Raw genomic sequence first — 19193 nt, 5'->3', positions numbered from 1 at the left:
CTAAACGCCCTGAAAAAGATCTAATAATGCAAAAATGGCAGCTACGTTTGTTAAAAAATTAGTGTTTCTGTTTTCCGTTTCTACCCCTGCTCCAAAGAACATGATCTTTTGCTTCTAAACGCCTTGAAAAAGATCTAATAATGCAAAAATGGCAGCTGCGTTTGTTAAAAAATTAGTGTTTCTGTTTTCCATTTTTACCCCTGCTCCAAAGAACATGATCTTTTGCTTCTAAACGCCTTGAAAAAGATCAAATAATGCAAAAATGGCAGCTGCGTTTGTTAAAAAATTACTGTTTCTTTTTTCCGTTTTTACCCCTGCTCCAAAGAACATGATCTTTTGCTTCTAAACGCCTTGAAAAAGATCAAATAATGCAAAAATGGCAGCTGCGTTTGTTAAAAAATTACTGTTTCTTTTTTCCGTTTTTACCCCTGCTCCAAAGAACATGATCTTTTGCTTCTAAACGCCTTGAAAAAGATCAAATAATGCAAAAATGGCAGCTGCGTTTGTTAAAAAATTACTGTTTCTTTTTTCCGTTTTTACCCCTGCTCCAAAGAACATGATCTTTTGCTTCTAAACACCTTGAAAAAGATCAAATAATGCAAAAATAGCAGATGCATTTGTTAAAAAATTATCTTGTTTCTGTTTTCCGTTTTTACCCCTGCTCCAAAGAACATGATCTTTTGCTTCTAAACGCCTTGAAAAAGATCAAATAATGCAAAAATGGCAGATGCGTTTGTTAAAAAAATTACTGTTTCTTTTTTCCGTTTTTACCCCTGCTCCAAAGAACATGATCTTTTGCTTCTAAACACCTTAAAAAAGATCAAATAATGCAAAAATGGCTGCTGCATTTGTTAAAAATTTATCTTGTTTCTGTTTTCCGTTTTTACCCCTGCTCCAAAGAACATGATCTTTTGCTTCTAAACGCCTTGAAAAAGATCAAATAATGCAAAAATGGCAGCTGCATTTGTTAAAAAATTATCTTGTTTCTGTTTTCCGTTTTTACCCCTGCTCCAAAGAACATGATCTTTTCCTTCTAAACGCCTTGAAAAAGATCTAATAATGCAAAAATGGCAGCTGCGTTTGTTAAAAAACTACTGTTTCTTTTTTGTGTTTTTACGCCTGCTCCAAAGAACATGATCTTTTGCTTCTAAACACTGATCTAATAATGCAAAAATGGCAGCTGCATTTGTTAAATAATTATCTTGTTTCTGTTTTCCGTTTTTACCCCTGCTCCAAAGTACATGATCTTTTGCTTCTAAACGCCTTGAAAAAGATCAAATAATTCAAAAATGGCAGCTGCGTTTGTTAAAAAATTACTGTTTCTTTTTTCCGTTTTTACCCCTGCTACAAAGAACATGATCTTTTTCTTCTAAACACCTTGAAAAAGATCAAATAATGCAAAAATGGCAGCTGCATTTGTTAAAAAATTATCTTGTTTATGTTTTCCGTTTTTACCCCTGCTCCAAAGAACATGATCTTTTGCTTCTAAACGCCTTGAAAAAGATCAAATAATGCAAAAATGACAGCTGCGTTTGTTAAAAAATTATTTTTTCCTTTTTCCGTTTTTACCCCTGCTCCAAAGAACATGATCTTTTGCTCCTAAACACCTTGAAAAAGATCGAATAATGCAAAAATGGCAGCTGCATTTGTTAAAAAATTATCTTGTTTCAGTTTTCCGTTTTTACCCTTGCTCCAAAGAACATGATCTTTTGCTTCTAAACGCCTTGAAAAAGATCAAATAATGCAAAAATGGCAGCTGCGTTAGTTAAAAAATTAGTGTTTCTGTTTTCCGTTTTTACCCCTGCTCCAAAGAACATGATATTTTGCTTCTAAACGCCTTGAAAAAGATCAAATAATGCAAAAATGGCAGCTGCGTTTGTTAAAAGATTATCGTGTTTCTGTTTTCCGTTTTTACCCCTACTCCAAAGAACATGATCTTTTGCTTCCAAACGCCTTGAAAAAGATCAAATAATGCAAAAATGGCAGCTGCGTTTGTTAAAAAATTATTGTTTCTTTTTTCCGTTGCTCCAAAGAACATGATCTTTTGCTTCTAAACACCTTGAAAAAGATCAAATAATGCAAAAATGGCAGCTGCATTTGTTAAAAAATTATCTTGTTTCTGTTTTCCGTTTTTACCCCTGCTCCAAAGAACTTGATCTTTTGCTTCTAAACTCCTTGAAAAAGATCAAATAATGCAAAACTGGCAGCTGCGTTTGTTAAAAAATTACTGTTTCTTTTTCCGTTTTTACCCCTGCTCCAAAGAACATTATCTTTTGCTTCTAAACACCTTGAAAAAGATCAAATAATGCAAAAATGGCAGCTGCATTTGTTAAAAAATTATCTTGTTTCTGTTTTCCGTTTTTACCCCTGCTCCAAAGAACATGATCTTTTGCTTCTAAACGCCTTGAAAAAGATCAAATAATGCAAAACTGGCAGCTGCGTTTGTTAAAAAATTACTGATTCTGTTTTCCGTTTTTACCCCTACTCCAAAGAACATGATCTTTTACTTCTAAACACCTTGAAAAAGATCAAATAATGCAAAACTGGCAGCTGCGTTTGTTAAAAAATTACTGATTCTGTTTTCCGTTTTTACCCCTACTCCAAAGAACATGATCTTTTACTTCTAAACACCTTGAAAAAGATCAAATAATGCAAAAATGGCAGCTGCGTTTGTTAAAAAATTACTGTTTCTTTTTTCCGTTTTTACCCCTGCTCCAAAGAACATGATCTTTTGCTTCTAAACGCCTTGAAAAAGATCAAATATTGCAAAAATGGCAGCTGCGTTTGTTAAAAAATTATTGTTTCTGTTTTCTGTTTTTACCCCTGCTACAAAGAACATGATCTTTTGCTTCTAAACGCCTTGAAAAAGATCAAATAATGCAAAAATGGCAGCTGCGTTTGTTAAAAAAATTAGTGTTTCTGTTTTCCGTTTTTATCCCTGCTCCAAAGAACATGATATTTTGCTTCTAAACGCCTTGAAAAAGATCAAATAATGCAAAAATGGCAGCTGCGTTTGTTAAAAAATTATCTTGTTTCTGTTTTCCGTTTTTACCCCTGCTCCAAAGAACATGATCTTTTGCTTCCAAACGCCTTGAAAAAGATCAAATAATGCAAAAATGGCAGCTGCGTTTGTTAAAAAATTACTGTTTCTTTTTTCCGTTTTTACCCTTGCTCCAAAGAACATGATCTTTTGCTTCTAAACACTTTGAAAAAGATCAAATAATGCAAAAATGGCAGCTGCATTTGTTAAAAATTTATCTTGTTTCTGTTTTCCGTTTTTACCCCTGCTCCAAAGAACATGATCTTTTGCTTCTAAACGCCTTGAAAAAGATCAAATAATGCAAAAATGGCAGTTGCGTTTGTTAAAAAAATTACTGTTTCTTTTTTCCGTTTTTACCCCTGCTCTAAAGAACATGATCTTTTGCTTCTAAACACCTTGAAAAAGATCAAATAATGCAAAAATGGCAGCTGCATTTGTTAAAAAATTATCTTGTTTCTGTTTTCCGTTTTTACCCCTGCTCCAAAGAACATGATCTTTTGCTTCTAAACGCCTTGAAAAAGATCTAATAATGCAAAAATGGCAGCTGCGTTTGTTAAAAAATTAGTGTTTCTGTTTTCCGTTTTTACCCCTGCTACAAAGAACATGATCTTTTGCTTTTAAACGCCTTGAAAAAGATCTAATAATGCAAAAATGGCAGCTGCGTTTGTTAAAAAATTAGTGTTTCTGTTTTCCGTTTTTACCCCTGCTCCAAAGAACATGATCTTTTGCTTCTAAACGCCTTGAAAAAGATCAAATAATGCAAAAATGGCAGCTGCGTTTGTTAAAAAATTAAGTATTCATTAGCTACACAATTTGGTTAAAAGTTTATGATACAATTTACTAAAGATTGACAAGTTGTAATTACTTACAAGAAAGCTCCCACTTAACTTTTTTCTTTTTTATTTCACTGACTTTTAATCATGTTTTTTTTCACAACTTGTTATTACTTTCAAGAAAGCTTTAACTTTTTTCTTTTTTAGATCACTGACTTTTAATCATGTTTTTTTTCACAACTTGTTATTACTTTCAAGAAAGCTCCCACTATTGTCTGTAACCACACCACACCAGGAAGATTACATACTTTTTATTAATTTCAAGGATAATTACATACAAGCATAAACAAAGTAACCACACCAGAAAGATAGTTAGAATGTGCAGGGGATTTAAATTACATGGCTTCAAAATACATCGGTTAAACATTGATTCAAGGTACATTGCTTAAGCATGCTTGCAATACTTTAACACACCTAACCTGCCCTATTACATAATTAGCGATATTAAATTAACATAACTTTCTATATTACATAAGTATAAAGCAAATACATAATTAGCGATATTAAATTAACATAACTTTCTATATTACATAAGTATAAAGCAAATGAAAATGCTAACGATAACAATACAAAACATCACCCTAACCATGAACATATCATTCTCCTTTTTTTCAATCACCTCAAGGTTCATCAATTTCTTCTGTAGACATATGTTCTCCTTCTCCAGTTCCATATTCTTTTTGGAAAGGATCATATTATCGTTGAACAAATCCATATTCTCCCTATTCAACTCATTAACTTTACTCTTATACCTATGAAGACCCAAATCCTCATCCAACCATACAAAAAATTTACAATCTTTTGAAGAATCCTACAAAAAAATGAAGTATTTGAGTAAACATCAGAGAAACAACATCAATCTTAAAACAAAAATCTTATACCATAGAATTAGGGCACCGAATGAAATGTCGGTATGGGTTCTTCTTATCTTTTTATCTTTGGTTGTTCACCACATTTACACAGTACGTTTTTGTAGCTAGAAGTTGAGGAGGAAGAAGAAGATCCATATGATCAATCTCCCATTTCAGTTGCACAACAAGAACTCAAAAGAAGAAGCAGAGGAACGCAAGTTTTAAAGAGAAGAATAATCAGATGCACCCATTTAACCTAGTTTTGCCATGTCATCTATTAAAACCCATGTCATTTATTAAATGACCGGCTGGTTAAGAGTAGCCGGTCAGAAAACATTAAAACAATCAAGGTCAAACTAAATAATGGTTAAATTGTACAAAAAAATAATATAAGGGTTTTTTTAAACATTGACCTATAATACATAGGGTTTTTCTGGGATTTTCCCTATATTTTCCATTAAAATAATAATATACAAAAATCATTATAAAAGCATAATAAAAATATACAGCAAAAATCATCCAAAGAAAGAAACAATAACATGTTATGAAACAAACATCGCCGTTCGAATGACTTTTACAAAACATGGCAAGTCAAAAGTCAAAACTATATCAAAACAATCAAGGTACACAAACTCAATTGAACAAATAAAAATAAAATCCATTTTTTTTAAAACTTAGCACAAAAATATAGCTTGCAGTAGCAACAACCCCTCAGAATGAACTATTCATCAATGTATAGAAATCAGTCCACTACTTTTAACGTTTTAATTTAAGTAAATTTCCTCATTGGGGCTAAATAACAATACAATTTGCAGATATGAATGTCTTTGCACAAATCAAATCCTCTAAAATTGCATCATAAAATGTTGCTTATTTAATGCGTACGCAAAACACCATCAAGAAAATTAAAAAGCACCTCAGAAAACAAATCTTACATGGGAAACAGGGAAATTAAACTGAAATAAAAAGGCTGATGTTCAAATTTATCAAAAAACAATTTCTCGAATTCATGATTCAGAACAGAAGTAACAAGTTTTCAGCTTCGGATTTTTAAGATTCAATGCACAAATGCATCATACTAAATAGAAGAGGAAGGGCAAATTCAAAGAAATAACACATGGAATCCTGAATTGAAGGGTTTAATCTAGTTTTTCAAACGAACATCTATCGAAATACCTATTATGAGGTCATGTAGTTCTGAATCCGCTTCCAAAATGATAAGCCGTCAAACCAGAACCCTAAAGGTAAGTCTATTAATAATTCAAATAAATAAACAAAAGAAACTAATGAGCTTTAACTTAGAAATTTTGAAATTAAAAGGTAAGTCTATTAATATAATGGATATCCATTTATTAGTACATTTATTGTAATTATTACATTAAAATATTATTTGGGATTTAATAAAATAAGAAAACCCATAAAATTAAATGTGTAAAAAAATTAATTCAAAATAACCATAAAATGATATTTGGCAAATTAAATGAGAGTGTGACATGTGGCAAAAAAACATTCATTTATTAGAGTATATTAACTTTGCTAAAATAGGTTGGTTAACTCAGTGGGTTTAGTAGCAAACGTCTTAAAGCTTCTAGATTTTTTTTTAATAAAGAAAATTGATTTAAACAAAAAACATTGCTTTCCTTGTTTAGGAAGGATGAGGATTTGAGATTGTTTCGGGAGGTGAAATTGACACCGACTCGGGAGCACAAATCAAAATTTTGTTTCCTTTCTTTTCTCTTCTTTTCTCTCCTTACTTTCTTTTCTTTTCTCTTCTTTTCTTTGCTACAACTCGGGAGCGGGGTGCAAATGTTTTGGGTTGCAACAGTTGGGTAGGTTTGGAGGCATGAGATGTTGATCAGATTGAAAGGGTACTTGCTGATGTTGCTGCCATTTTAGAACCTAAAGAGCACAAGCAAAAAAGTAACACTAAAGCCAGATTACATAAATGATAAAATCACTGTTGATATATTTAAGTAATTTGGTTTTTGGTTTCAACATTGTAGCTCATATTTCATGTACTCAGATTACTTAAATATTTAACTTGTTCTTATCGTGACTTTTAACATTTATGTATTTGTGTTGGCCTTAAATATGCTATTTGTGCAATGTTCATGTCAATTGGTAGGTAGTGTTTGATATACACCATGAATAATCTAGTAATCGTTTGATTAAGATTCTTTCTTGTTGATTCTATTTCGGTTTTTAACATTTATGTATTTGTCTCGGCCTTGAATATATTATCTGTAGTCTATCTGTCATAAAATTTCTCAGCAGTCCCCGAAAGTGAAGAAGTGAATCAGATTTGAGATTTGAGAATATGATGTTAATCTTTGAATTTGCATATGTATGTTTTTCCCATAAGTAATCTTTTTGATATTAATCTTTGAAGTTCAGTAATCTACCGTAAGTTAATGGTTACAGTGTGGCTTCTCAACTACTCCGGTCGCTTGGACCATGATATATTAACGCATAATCAGATTCAAAGCATAATCATATAACAAAACACACCAGAGAATCCAAGTTCAGCAAACAAAATCAGATTCATAATAACATAACAAAACACATCAGATCAGAGAATCAGATTCAGCAGTGCCACTTTGTCTTGAAAATGATATTCCAAATCCATTTCAGAGAAAATATCACTTAGCAAATCGATTTCAGAGATGGAGAAGAGACGAAAGAAAATCGATTTCACATAACAAATCAATTTCTGAGAAGAAAGAAAATCGATTTCAGATATGGAGAAGACAAGCTTACCGACTGAAGAACTCACTGGAGTGGCCGGAGGTGGGATTCGCTCAAGTTTGGTGGCCAGAGGTTCGAATTGGAGAGCGTATGCGATGTGTGGGTGTCGAAGGTATTAGGGCGGGTGTTAAATAAATTCGTACACCCCTAGTTTTTATCGATTAACTACACGAATAAAATCGTAATGTCTAGTTTATAACTCGGGACAACTGTGAAATTTAAAATTTTTTTTAATTAAATTGTAACTTATTTATTGAAAATTGATAATTAATAATAAAATCTTTAGTAATTAAAAAGTGTATATGTTTTGCAGTAATATGATAACATAACTATCGGTTGAAATTAGGAACAGATAGTGGTTTGAATATGCAATTGGCAATTTGTATTTGTAGATATGCAAAAAAGTTATAATTTTATAAAATGAAATTTAAATTTAACTAAAACAAATAATGAAATTTATATAAATAATAAATTTGTACAAACTTTTTTTTTACAAATTTCTAAAAACTTTTTTATACACAACATTGGATGTTTTATTTGTTAGTCTACCATCTTTATCTAAAATCAACAATTTTAATCATTCTCTACTTTAAACTCTAGATAAAGCAACATACAATTGCCCATGTGTGAAAACATGCTCCTTGAGAAACAAACCAACCTTCGATAACGACTGTTCTTGGCTCTTATTAATTGTCATTGCAAAACACATAGCCAATGGAAATTGTCTTCTTTTGAATTTGAACGAGATCTTGTCTTCAGAAGGAGTTAAAGACATTCTTGGAATAAAATTCTGGTTTCCAATATTACTTCCTGTGACAACCGTCAATTTCCGGTCAAGTCAAAGTCAACTAAAGTCAACAAGTCAAACCGGTCAACTCAACTAACCCTTGTATATTAGGGTTTACATTATGTTTACTATTGTACAACGCACCATCTTAACACAAGGTATCGCTTAGAAGTTTCAAGGGTTCAGAAAATCTAAACCCAAATTAGGATAAGTGATGGAACTACTCGATAAAACACTGATACATACCTTCGGGGGCGTATAACACTCATAACAAGTCATAACGGGGTTTACAAACCTTGCATTTCGAAGTTAAACACTCACAAAGTCGCAAATAAAGTCTCTCTAAATCTCTCTCGCTCTATCTCTCTCTATCCCAAATCTCTCCAAGTATGTGAAATCTCTCCCAAATCTCTCCAAGTATGTGAAATCTCTCCCAAATCTCTCTAAGTATGTGAAATCTCTCCCAAATCTCTCCAAGTATGTGAAATCTCTCCCAAATCTCTCTCATAACTGTGACATCCCCTAATTTCTCGGCCAGAAAAGACCGATTTAATTTATGCTTTTTAAAATAAAATCAGAGAATCTTTTTAAAAGATGTTGCGGAATTGGTCCCAAAAAAACAAAACATGATAAAAGTTTGTCAAAACCTTTCTTTAAGAAATATATAATTTCCTTTTATATCAAAACCTCGGGATGTCATGTTCCGATACAGATCAAAAGCATAAACAAGACATTATAAGCCCTACAACAGTTATTCATAACTACTGGCCTATAATCCATAAATCACTCATCATCATCATCCGACTATGCTCGGGGTCCACTACCTGTAATATAAAAAAACTGAGTGGGTCAGGCTTGGAAGCCTGGTGAGCATATAGGGTTTTCAACCCACAATAAATAAATTTATTGTACTTAAACATCAATCAATCAACCAAATTACCCCAACCTCATTATCTTATTTATTTCTTAAGGGTTTACCCTAAGAATCAACTATCACTCCTTCCTAAGGATTCATCCTAAGGAATAGACACAAGGTCACACCATCACCAGGGTTTATACAACAGGGGCTAAATTCATAGCTCTTATTTACTGACAGTATTATTGACAGTATTCACCCCTGTCATACATGTCAATGGGTTTTTAGAGTACTCCAAATGAACATATAGTTCATTACACCTACAAGTTGCGGGTCTGCTAGTGTTCCACAGACCATCTAGAATAGTCCATGGTTGTCATCCCTACTCTGCTGAATAACGGGGGCCAACATTTTGGGTAAGTGATTCTCTCAAATTTCACCACTCACCCTCAACTCATGATCAATATTACTGATCATCTCCTTTATCCAACTCACCTATTATCACACACCCATTATTTCATATACCCATGTTTTACCTAACATTTTTGTAGATAAAAATACATATACAGTTTAAATTATTTAAAAACATGTATAAATCACACCTTCAACATCCAACTCAAATAAACAAACAATAAATATTCACACAGCACGTATTTTATGTAAAATACTTCATATCTATGTGTAAGGTGAAAGTAACTACACACTCACCTGATTTAATGAAAATCGGGCAGCAATTCGTTTCCTAAAACGATCGTTTCTAATAAAATCAGGAGTTTTATTGAGAAACCGGGCTCTGCGAAGGGTCGGGCTTCGAAACCGAAAAGATAAATTTTCCGGGCTTCTCGGGCACTTCGTGGCGTATTCCGGGTGTTAGAATCGATACCGGGGCTTTGGGGGATGCTAAGATGAAGAAAATATGAAGAAATGGGCTAAATATGGCAAAATTCCAAATCTAACCGGGAAGGCTCGCATACCCCTTGTATTTATAGGGTCCGAAGTCGGCTTGGTGGTGGGGTCCGCAGGCGAGGGTCTGCAGGTGGCTGCACTTGCGAAGGCCTCGGTGGCAGCTGCTGATTGGACCAAGGTCTAGTGGTCCATCTGCGAGGCTCGGAGGCTAAGGCGGTGCGAGGCTCGGTCCAGCTGCGAGCTTCGGATTGGGCCTCCCTTCGGTCGAATCAGAACCCGACACGCAGCTACTGTTCATGCGAGGGAAGGAGACACGTGGCTTTGCATGACTCACCAATTTCGGACACGTGGCACTCTTTCAGCGAAGGTGACGTGGCAAAAACGTGACTATGCGAATTTTCTCGATTTTCGCGGCAAAACTTCTAAAATCCATAACTTTCGCATACGAGCTCCGTTTTTGACGTTCTTTATATGCACGCGTAGGTAAAGTTACGCTCTACGACTTTCGTTTAGACTTCGTCGGCTAATTTTGACTTTAATTTTTATATTATTATTTTTAACAGTCCGGGACAGGAAATCCGTTAAAAATTCATAACTTCTTCATCCGACGTCCGTTTTCGTCAGACTTTTTACCGTTGTGCTACTAATGACGAGACCTTCGATTCTCGTTTAGGTCGTGTCGGCTAAAAATCACTCGATCTAAAATTCGAGTTTTTAGCTGTCTACTGCTAAGCTGAAACTTCGAAAAATCATAACTTCCTCATACGAAGTCAGATTTGGGCGTTCTTTTTATCGAACTTCTCGGTTTAACGAATACTATGAGTTTTGTTTAGATTACTAAGGCTAAAAAGTAGTTTATCAAAAACTCACTTTTTACGACATTCGGCACCGTGCCGATTTATCGCGAAACTTCAACAGGTCATAACTTCTTCGTTATAACTCGGATTTCGGCATTCTTTATATATCCGTAATCCTTGTCACGCCCACTAAAAGTTTCTTGATAGATATCGGCTTTATCTAAAATTTAATTTTTGACGCTCATTTTTTTTCTTAATTATTTAAACCCTAATAATTAAGCATAAAACACATAATATTCACATAATTCCTTTTTATTTCTCCAAAATGAGTCACAAAGGTTAACCTAGACCATTATGTCAATATTAATGCCTAGCCTAGAAACACGGACGTTACAATAACCTCCCTCAACTTTTTAAAATCATTTGGGGCATCCCGACCCTTAACTTAGTCAGAAACCGCGCAAAACGAGAAGTTTATTTGAAAAACAGCCATTTAGGGTCGAACCCTCTTATAGCCGAACCTCTTAGAGGCGAAACCCTAAGAAGCCTCCTGGACCGAACAACCTTAAGAACCGAACTAGGAGGACCGAACTCTGCTGATGGGACCGAAGCTACCCCTAGAACCGAAGCCTCTTAAGAACCGAAGTCACCTTCGGGTTCGGTCCATTTCACTCTCGGTTCCTCCTCGCCCAACTTCGCTTCTGACAGGTTCGCTCCTGAAAACTTCGCCTTCGGTCGTCCTCATACAACCGAACCTCCCTTCGGTCCTCGGCCTTCTAGGACCGAACCTGCACTGCTGACCTCGGATCCTCGCAGACTTCGCCTCTTTGCCCGGTTTTCAACTACTTTCACGTTTTAAGCCCGTTTTCGATGATTTTCGCACGAGATTTTCGTATAAATCCATATTTTATTATTTTTAACCTTCCAAGATCATAAAATATGCCTATTCTAAGGATTCTTGTATTAAATCCCACACTTTTCTTAAGGACAAAGGCAATGTACAAAAGGTGGAGTGTTGACTTTTCCATAAAGCAAAGACACAAGCTACCTCCCATACCCACTCCATGACACCCTCAGTCACTATTCACATCAGCCTTGTCCACTCATTGTACTTTTATCCTTCCCCCACAAGCTTCCTTCACCCACACCCACATAAAGAGTAAATACATCTCATAATCACCTAGATCTCTTTCACTCCCACCATAAACTAACACACTTTTCTCTCTCCTTTCTCTCCAAGATTTCGAGATTCTCCAGGGATTTAGAGCTTTTCATCCACCTTTGGTAAGTAAACTTCATCCTTCACTTGATTATCTTACACCCTTTCACTCAAATCTTGGATTCCTTACACTAATATCATCATATTTATTCATAGAATCTTCGAATCTTCAAGCATCTCCCAAGTGTTCTTCACTTGGAAACTCCTTTTCTTCATCATCCATCTACTGAAATCAGTCAAGGTGAGTTCATACCCCCACATTTTCATGATTTCTTCAAGTTTTAGGGGGAGAATACAAGTTAAAACACCAAAAACTTAACTAAACTCAAACATCAGCTTTCAACAGGAAAGTTACGTTCCATTCACGGACTGTTTTGAACATCTTAAACATTTTAGTTTTCAAAACTGTATTAGATACAAATATTTCAGGTTTATACCTTTAAAATGACTACTTGCACGTTTCCATACGATTTTTCTACAATTTATGGTGATTTTTACAAAACTGCCTATCATTTCATAAACGAATTCGGACCAGTCTGTGAATATGAACGTTTTCACACAAGTTAAAGAATTCTAAAAATTATAATAAACATTATGAATAAACTAGACACATTTTATCAACTCTCAGAGTTTACGGATTCAGTTTTCAACGTCGTATGTTTTTTCTATGATATTTTTAAAACAATGCAGAAATGTTAAAAACTAGTTACATAGCTTACCATATTAACAACACTTTGTAGTATGTTGAGCAAAGTGCATAACAATAAGTTTCTAAATGTTTGGATGCATTCTTTTTAGTTTACCATCATAAACAGAAATTAGTCATTCATGTTAAGTTTTCCTCCATTCATGTCGAACACATATAATAAACTACATTAAGTATAGTTTATGAATTTTCGATAAAAGCATACTACATGGAAAAGGTTTTACTCTCAAAACAAATGGGTTTTTCATATACTACTTGATAAACTATAATAGTAATAGTTTATGGATACATATCACTAATGTATTTTCATAAAAGGTGACTTCACTTCCACCACGGAAGGGGTTTAATACTCAAACTATATGTAAACTAGTTAACGTAAATTGTGAGACACGTCTTCATTGTACTCTTTGAGTACTGGTTAAAAATTCATGAATTAGTTATAACCAGAATCTCTTGTAGGGAGAGCGTGGTAATTGTGTATAGATCTATATTGGGGTTGACAACCCACACCCATGCTGCTTGCATAAGTCCGATCGACCGATCGGGGGTGACAAATGTCATTAACATTCCAACGTCTAAAGAACGTCGCAGCAGGTCATCCGGTCGTAGTATGGTTATAACGACTCACATAGGGAGTTAACAATCTTTCAAGTTTACAGGGAAAAATTGTACTTTGAAAAGGGGTTTTATCTATTTAAAACTACAAACACGTTATAAGTATAAAACACACTCATACTCTCGGTCCTGGGATTTAGGACTACATGACTTTTATAAGGAAAATATTGGATTTTCTTTGGAATCACATTTCTATTAACACTACATTTCATCTAGAATTTTTAGACTTCATCTATAATTGCTAAGTGTATATGCTAGAGTTATATAAGAATCTAGTCACAATCGACTTAGAATTGGTGGGCCCGCCTTACTTCCTGTTCCTTGTTTGGTTGTGGACCTAGGGCAGACCCATTATATTCGACAGTTTATTTAACTTAAATTTTATATAACTTATATACATTGGGTGATTATAGAAGGAATCTACGGGTCTTTCTAGGGTACATTATCGCATAACATAGGAGCGTTCATTTCACTCTTAACAAAGAAAATATTGGATTTTCTGGAATCATACTATATCGCTTTACAAGGAAAACGGATTCTTTCTCAAATAAAACTCTTATGAACTCACCAAATTAATTGTTGAAACTTTTTCAAAACTACTTGTATTCTCAGGAAATCAGTGAAATAGGAAATCAACAACATCTTGAGGATGGGACGTAAATCGTCAAACAGTTCATTTTGTCATCATAATGTAATTGATTTTGAAACATGTAAACATATACTATGGTGTAACCTTTTCAATTATATTTATGATGGTTGTATTTACTTTGAGCACTATTATACTCGTTGTTGTGATACTATACATGAAGTCCTCCACCCCGAACGTTTCCGCCATCCTTGGTTAGGGGGTGTGACAGATTGGTATCAGAGCATTGTTTATAGTGAACTAAGTATATCGAACCACATAAGATATACAACCTATAAATGCATTGGGACTAAAGTCTCTGATTAAACATTTTCAAACAACTATACTTTAAGAAATAAATAGTTTCTTGTTAAAAGTATAAATGCATGCATACATACTAAGGTCAGCATCATGCTAGAACAAAACAAAAGTGGTGATTGTTGAACGGCACAAGTAGGCTTGGGGATGTATAGTCAGGTCTGGGAATGAAATAGCCTGATCAACTATGTCTATCCCAGAAGTGATTAGCATATGCCCGGGAATGGTTGTGGTGTTGCAACAAGTCTAAAAACTTACCAACTCTATCTACAAAGAAACATTGAAAACATAAGACAAACATTAAAATACTATAGGAGTATTTGGTGATACTATAACCAACTTATGTGAAAACTAAAGACCCCCATTAGTAGGTCTATAATGACTGAGTGCATACGCTAAGGTTATACATAATTAAAGATATTATAGACTCAGAATCTATGACTGTTGCTCTACTTCCTGTTCCTTGTTTGGTTGTAGACTTAGAGTAGAGTCATTTATTCGAAGGTCTATTCTATCTCAGAATATGTATAATTGGTATGAACTATGTGATTATAGACGTGACTAATGAGGATCACCCCCTATAAGTAATTATAGGATTAGACGTCTATTAATTATCTCTTCTACCCCTATTCTCGCACGAGCAACGTGACGGGAGCTCAACTACCAAGAGACCATATTCTTCCTAACCAGGAAAGTGGTGGTTGGATCAGAGAGAAATTCAAAGAGGATCCTGAAGAAATAATAGATGAAGACCCCGAAGACAATTCAGAAGAGGAGCGAGAGGAAGAGAAACCGAAGGAAAACAAAGGAAAAGAAGAAATGGGAGAAGACCCCGACGAGACTTCCATGGTCCGACGCCTCGATAAGCCATAGATTTACAGAGACGGAGTTAGGAACAAGGTTAACACCCTCCCTATGACATGGATGAGGCTTCTACAACCTCAACAGAGGAGGATTAGTAGACAGGGCTCTCCTTGTCATAATACGCCGCATCACTCACTTGAGCGTACAAACACGAGCAACGGTCAGCCGAAATCATGGAGGTTGGCGCTACCACCAAGATCACCACAATTCGCCTTCGTCACCTGGATGGAGGCCACGAACAGATCAAAGACCACATCAAAGCCTTTAGAGGGAAGTGACCGCAACTCGAGCCGAGATTAGGGAGGATCGAGAACGTCAAACATCGTTAGAGAAAACGCGTGGTAAAAGCAGGACATCAAATAACAGAAGCCAGGGCAGAGGATAGGGTAATGCAGACTTTCATGTCTTCGTTCTATGGCCCACGAAACATCACCCGCCACGAGTAGTGTGTACACTACTGACATACCATTATAGACTCAAACTCCTGGCGTGCGTTTGAACACTGCCCCGTCATATACATAAATTCGACCTTTCAAATTTAGAGACTACACTATTCAAGGGGTCGTGTCACCGTCAAAGTTTTTCCTTACATTAACGAAATATAGACCTAATATAAGGTCAAACTTTTCTGAACTCAATGTACTAGATTATATCAATGAAATTGGCATGCATTTTGTTTCACTAGGAGTTTACCACATACTTCATTACCTGGTATTACAAACGATTTGCTTATGGTGACTCTAAGATTGCTTAATGTATACCTCAAGATTATGTGTAATTAAGAGACGATCGACTTAGAAATGATGAGTCCGCCTCAGGTCTTGTTCCTTGTTTGGTTGTGGACCTAGGGCAGACTCATTAAGTTCAACGGCCTATTGGACCTTAACTATACACAACTGGTATATGCCAAGTGATCTTAGGAGTGGATCAGGCGTGGAACAAAGATTACGAGATTACATTCGAGTCATTACTACTAAATTCATAAGTTTATTTATATAGACCTCTACTATGAATTGTTTGCCACATTCGAAAAATCGGGAAATACTATACTTGAAAATTAATAACCTAGTTTTATGACGCCCGACTAATAACCATTACTAAAAGACTTAAACTCATTTCGTCTTTGAAATTCTATAACAGAAAGATGCCGCCTCGTAGGTCTGCTAGACGCATTAGCGGAACGCAAACAAATCCACCACCGCCGCCTCCCCAATATGATCCTGTTATGTTCCAAGTTGCGGTCACGGCCGCGGTGGCAGCTGCTATTTCCCAAATCAGCACTAATGGTGCCAGGAGGACAGGGAGCGGTACTAATAACTCCACTCAAGGAGATAGCCAAGGGCGTTCGAGAGAGTGTTCCTTTAAGGACTTCACTAATGGCAAACCCGATTCGTTCAATGGTAGGGGGAGTCATCGATTTGATGCAGTGGTTCGAGAAGACCGAATCTGTCTTCGAGATCTGTGCGTGCCCCGAAGTGAACAAAGTCAAATTCGAAGCTCGCACTTTCTCCGGCCGGGCCCTTACTTGGTGGACCGGCCACGTTAAGTCACTGACGCTTACAGTGGCTAACTCGATAAGCTGGGAGGATGTCGAACCCCCAAACCTGAACGACGGAAACGTTCGGGGGCGGAGGACTTTAGGTAAGTATCACAACACATGCAATATAGTAATCAAAGTACAAACAACCATTGCATTAATAAGTATAAGTTTTACATAAGTGTTTAAACATTACATATTCAAACACTAAAGTAGGTACAGTAGTAGACAAGAGTCGCGGTACGGTAATAGGTAGTCTTCTCAAAAGCTTCGGGAGTGTACCTGTCTACTGGATTCCTGAGAATACAAGTTATTTGGAAAGAGTAGATCAACATTTAAGCTGGTGAGTTCATAAGTATTTTAGTTCTGTTAAGTATACCCTAAGTTCTTTGGATAAGTTCACTGGTTTCTCCAGGAAATCCTATATTTCCTAAGGTGATTAACTGATAACCTCAATAGTTTCCCTCTGTAATTACTTAGTTTATACTTATTATATATAACACAATATCGAATGGACAGTTAAATGGGTGTATCTGCCCTAAGCCCACAACCAAACAAGGAACATGAAGTAAGGCGGAAGTCACACATTTCACTATCAATCGGACATTACTTATGTATAACTATGATGTAATAATTAAGGAATTATAGAATTAACCAATAAAGGTCTTTTATGTTATACTAGTTTACAGAGATTGAATGACTAAGTTCCATTTGATAAGTGGTTTAATCCCATAAACCGTTTCCTTTGTATAAGTGGTTTAATTCCATAAACCGTTTCATTTGTAAAAGTGGTTTAATCCCATAAACCGTTTCATTTGTAAAAGTGTTCTTAGTTATATCTGTTCTATAGTAAAAACCTTAGTATTTATCCTGGAAAATATTGTATTATCCATAATACTGCCTTGTGGTTTTAAATGTTCAAAACCAGAAGTACAATACTTGATTTCATGATACGTAGCTTTTACTGTAAGTAAAAACTACAGAAGGTATATTTGGTCGGGATGTAATTATCTTTTCTTACTGTTATAAGAGAAGTATATTACTTGGTAATTCAATTGTTGTTTTATTCATGTGAGCTCTATTAACCATACTAATATGACTGATATGCCTGCTGCGACGTTCTTCAGGTGTCGGAATGGTATGATATTTGACACCCTAGGCTTGCCGGCCAAACTGTAACGAACAGTAGAGGTGCGGGATTGTCAGTCCCATATAGATCTATACACAAATTCACGCTCTCCCTACAAGAGATTCTGGTTAATAGGTCACGACTTAAAAGTCGTACTTAGATAAGTACACCGTGAAGGGTCTCACAAATTTATTGTTTCAACGAGATTTACGATGTATTATTATTACCGTGTGATTGCTAACTCTGGTACTTTGTATCGTACCCTTGGTTAATGCAAACCCGACATGATGTATAATTACCTCGTGTTTGCTAACTCTGGTACTCTGTATAGTACTTTTGCTAATGCAAACCCGGTATGATGTATTATTACCTTGTGTTTGCTAACTCTGGTACTCTGTATAGTACCTTTGCTAATGCAAACCCGGTATGATGTATTATTACCTCGTGTTTGCTAACTCTGGTACTCTGTGTAGTACCTTTGTTAATGCAAACCCGGTATGATGTATCTTTACTTCTTTAATATGTTGTTCGTATATTAAAGGTATTATACATATCTTGGTATAGTTGAATGAGTTTTGGTAATTTCCTTGGAAAGTATAAAGTCGTGAATCATACTTGTATATTTAGTTTTGAATCATAAATTATACCTATTATAATTTATATGTTCTATCTGATTAGGATGATTTCTCATGGATGAACACCTTTGCTCAGCCTGATACAAAGGTAATGATACTAAAAGGAGTAACCTTTTATACTCATATATGTATAATATATATATATATATATATATATATATATATATATACATATATATATATATATATATATATATATATATATATATATATATATATATAAAATTAAGAAGGAAACGACCTTCGGACAAATAATACAACCTTAATTCCACATCCAAACAAGGAAAAAGGAAATAAGATAATTCATTAGTCCTAAGCCCTTCAAATCTTATTTATATATTTATACATATATAAACATGATTTTGACATTTATACTTTGAAATAGCTTATAAAACATTTTTCAAAGAATTTAACAGAGTTTACATGACTTTAAAGATTTAACATGGCTTCAAGTCATTTTGAAAGTATTTGGTAATTCTTAAAAGCATACGGAAACATTTTGTGTGATTATTATCACATACAGTTATTAACACAATTTATTATTGTGTTAAACTTGTATTCCCCCCCCCCCCCCTAAAAAGCATATAAAACCATTTAAAAAGGTATATTATAGGGGTATGAACTCACTTTGATAAGCGGTGATTCGGACAGCGTTTCGTTTCCCGGAAAGAGTTTATTTGACGAGAAACCAGCTCAAATCGGGCAGAGTTTTGACTGGAGAGAGGATAAC

The 19193-nt window shown here is 35.0% G+C and overlaps 1 long non-coding RNA gene and 1 other non-coding gene across 3 annotated transcripts; both read right to left on the bottom strand.

The window, feature by feature from the left end:
• Positions 1-4300: 4300 nt before the first annotated feature.
• Positions 4301-7614, bottom strand: LOC145169053 (uncharacterized). Of its 2 annotated transcripts, XR_013742270.1 has the most exons (4): positions 7482-7614; positions 5901-6623; positions 4755-4980; positions 4301-4684 (listed from the first exon to the last, which is right to left on the bottom strand). It is a non-coding gene; the product is annotated as an uncharacterized LOC145169053 (long non-coding RNA). The 2 variants fall into 2 exon arrangements; XR_013742264.1 differs by having other exon boundaries at positions 4755-6623.
• On the bottom strand, positions 5430-5518 carry LOC145151857 (small nucleolar RNA R21). The gene has a single exon (XR_013732407.1). It is a non-coding gene; the product is annotated as a small nucleolar RNA R21 (small nucleolar RNA).
• Positions 7615-19193: the final 11579 nt, after the last annotated feature.

Source organism: Lactuca virosa, chromosome 1 (genome assembly GCF_052849685.1).
Source record: "Lactuca virosa cultivar CGN04683 chromosome 1, Lactuca_virosa_CGN04683_v6, whole genome shotgun sequence".
Lineage (NCBI taxonomy): Eukaryota > Viridiplantae > Streptophyta > Magnoliopsida > Asterales > Asteraceae > Lactuca > Lactuca virosa.
Note: the sequence above shows the minus strand (reverse complement) of the source record. Positions and strands in the feature narration are given on the sequence as shown.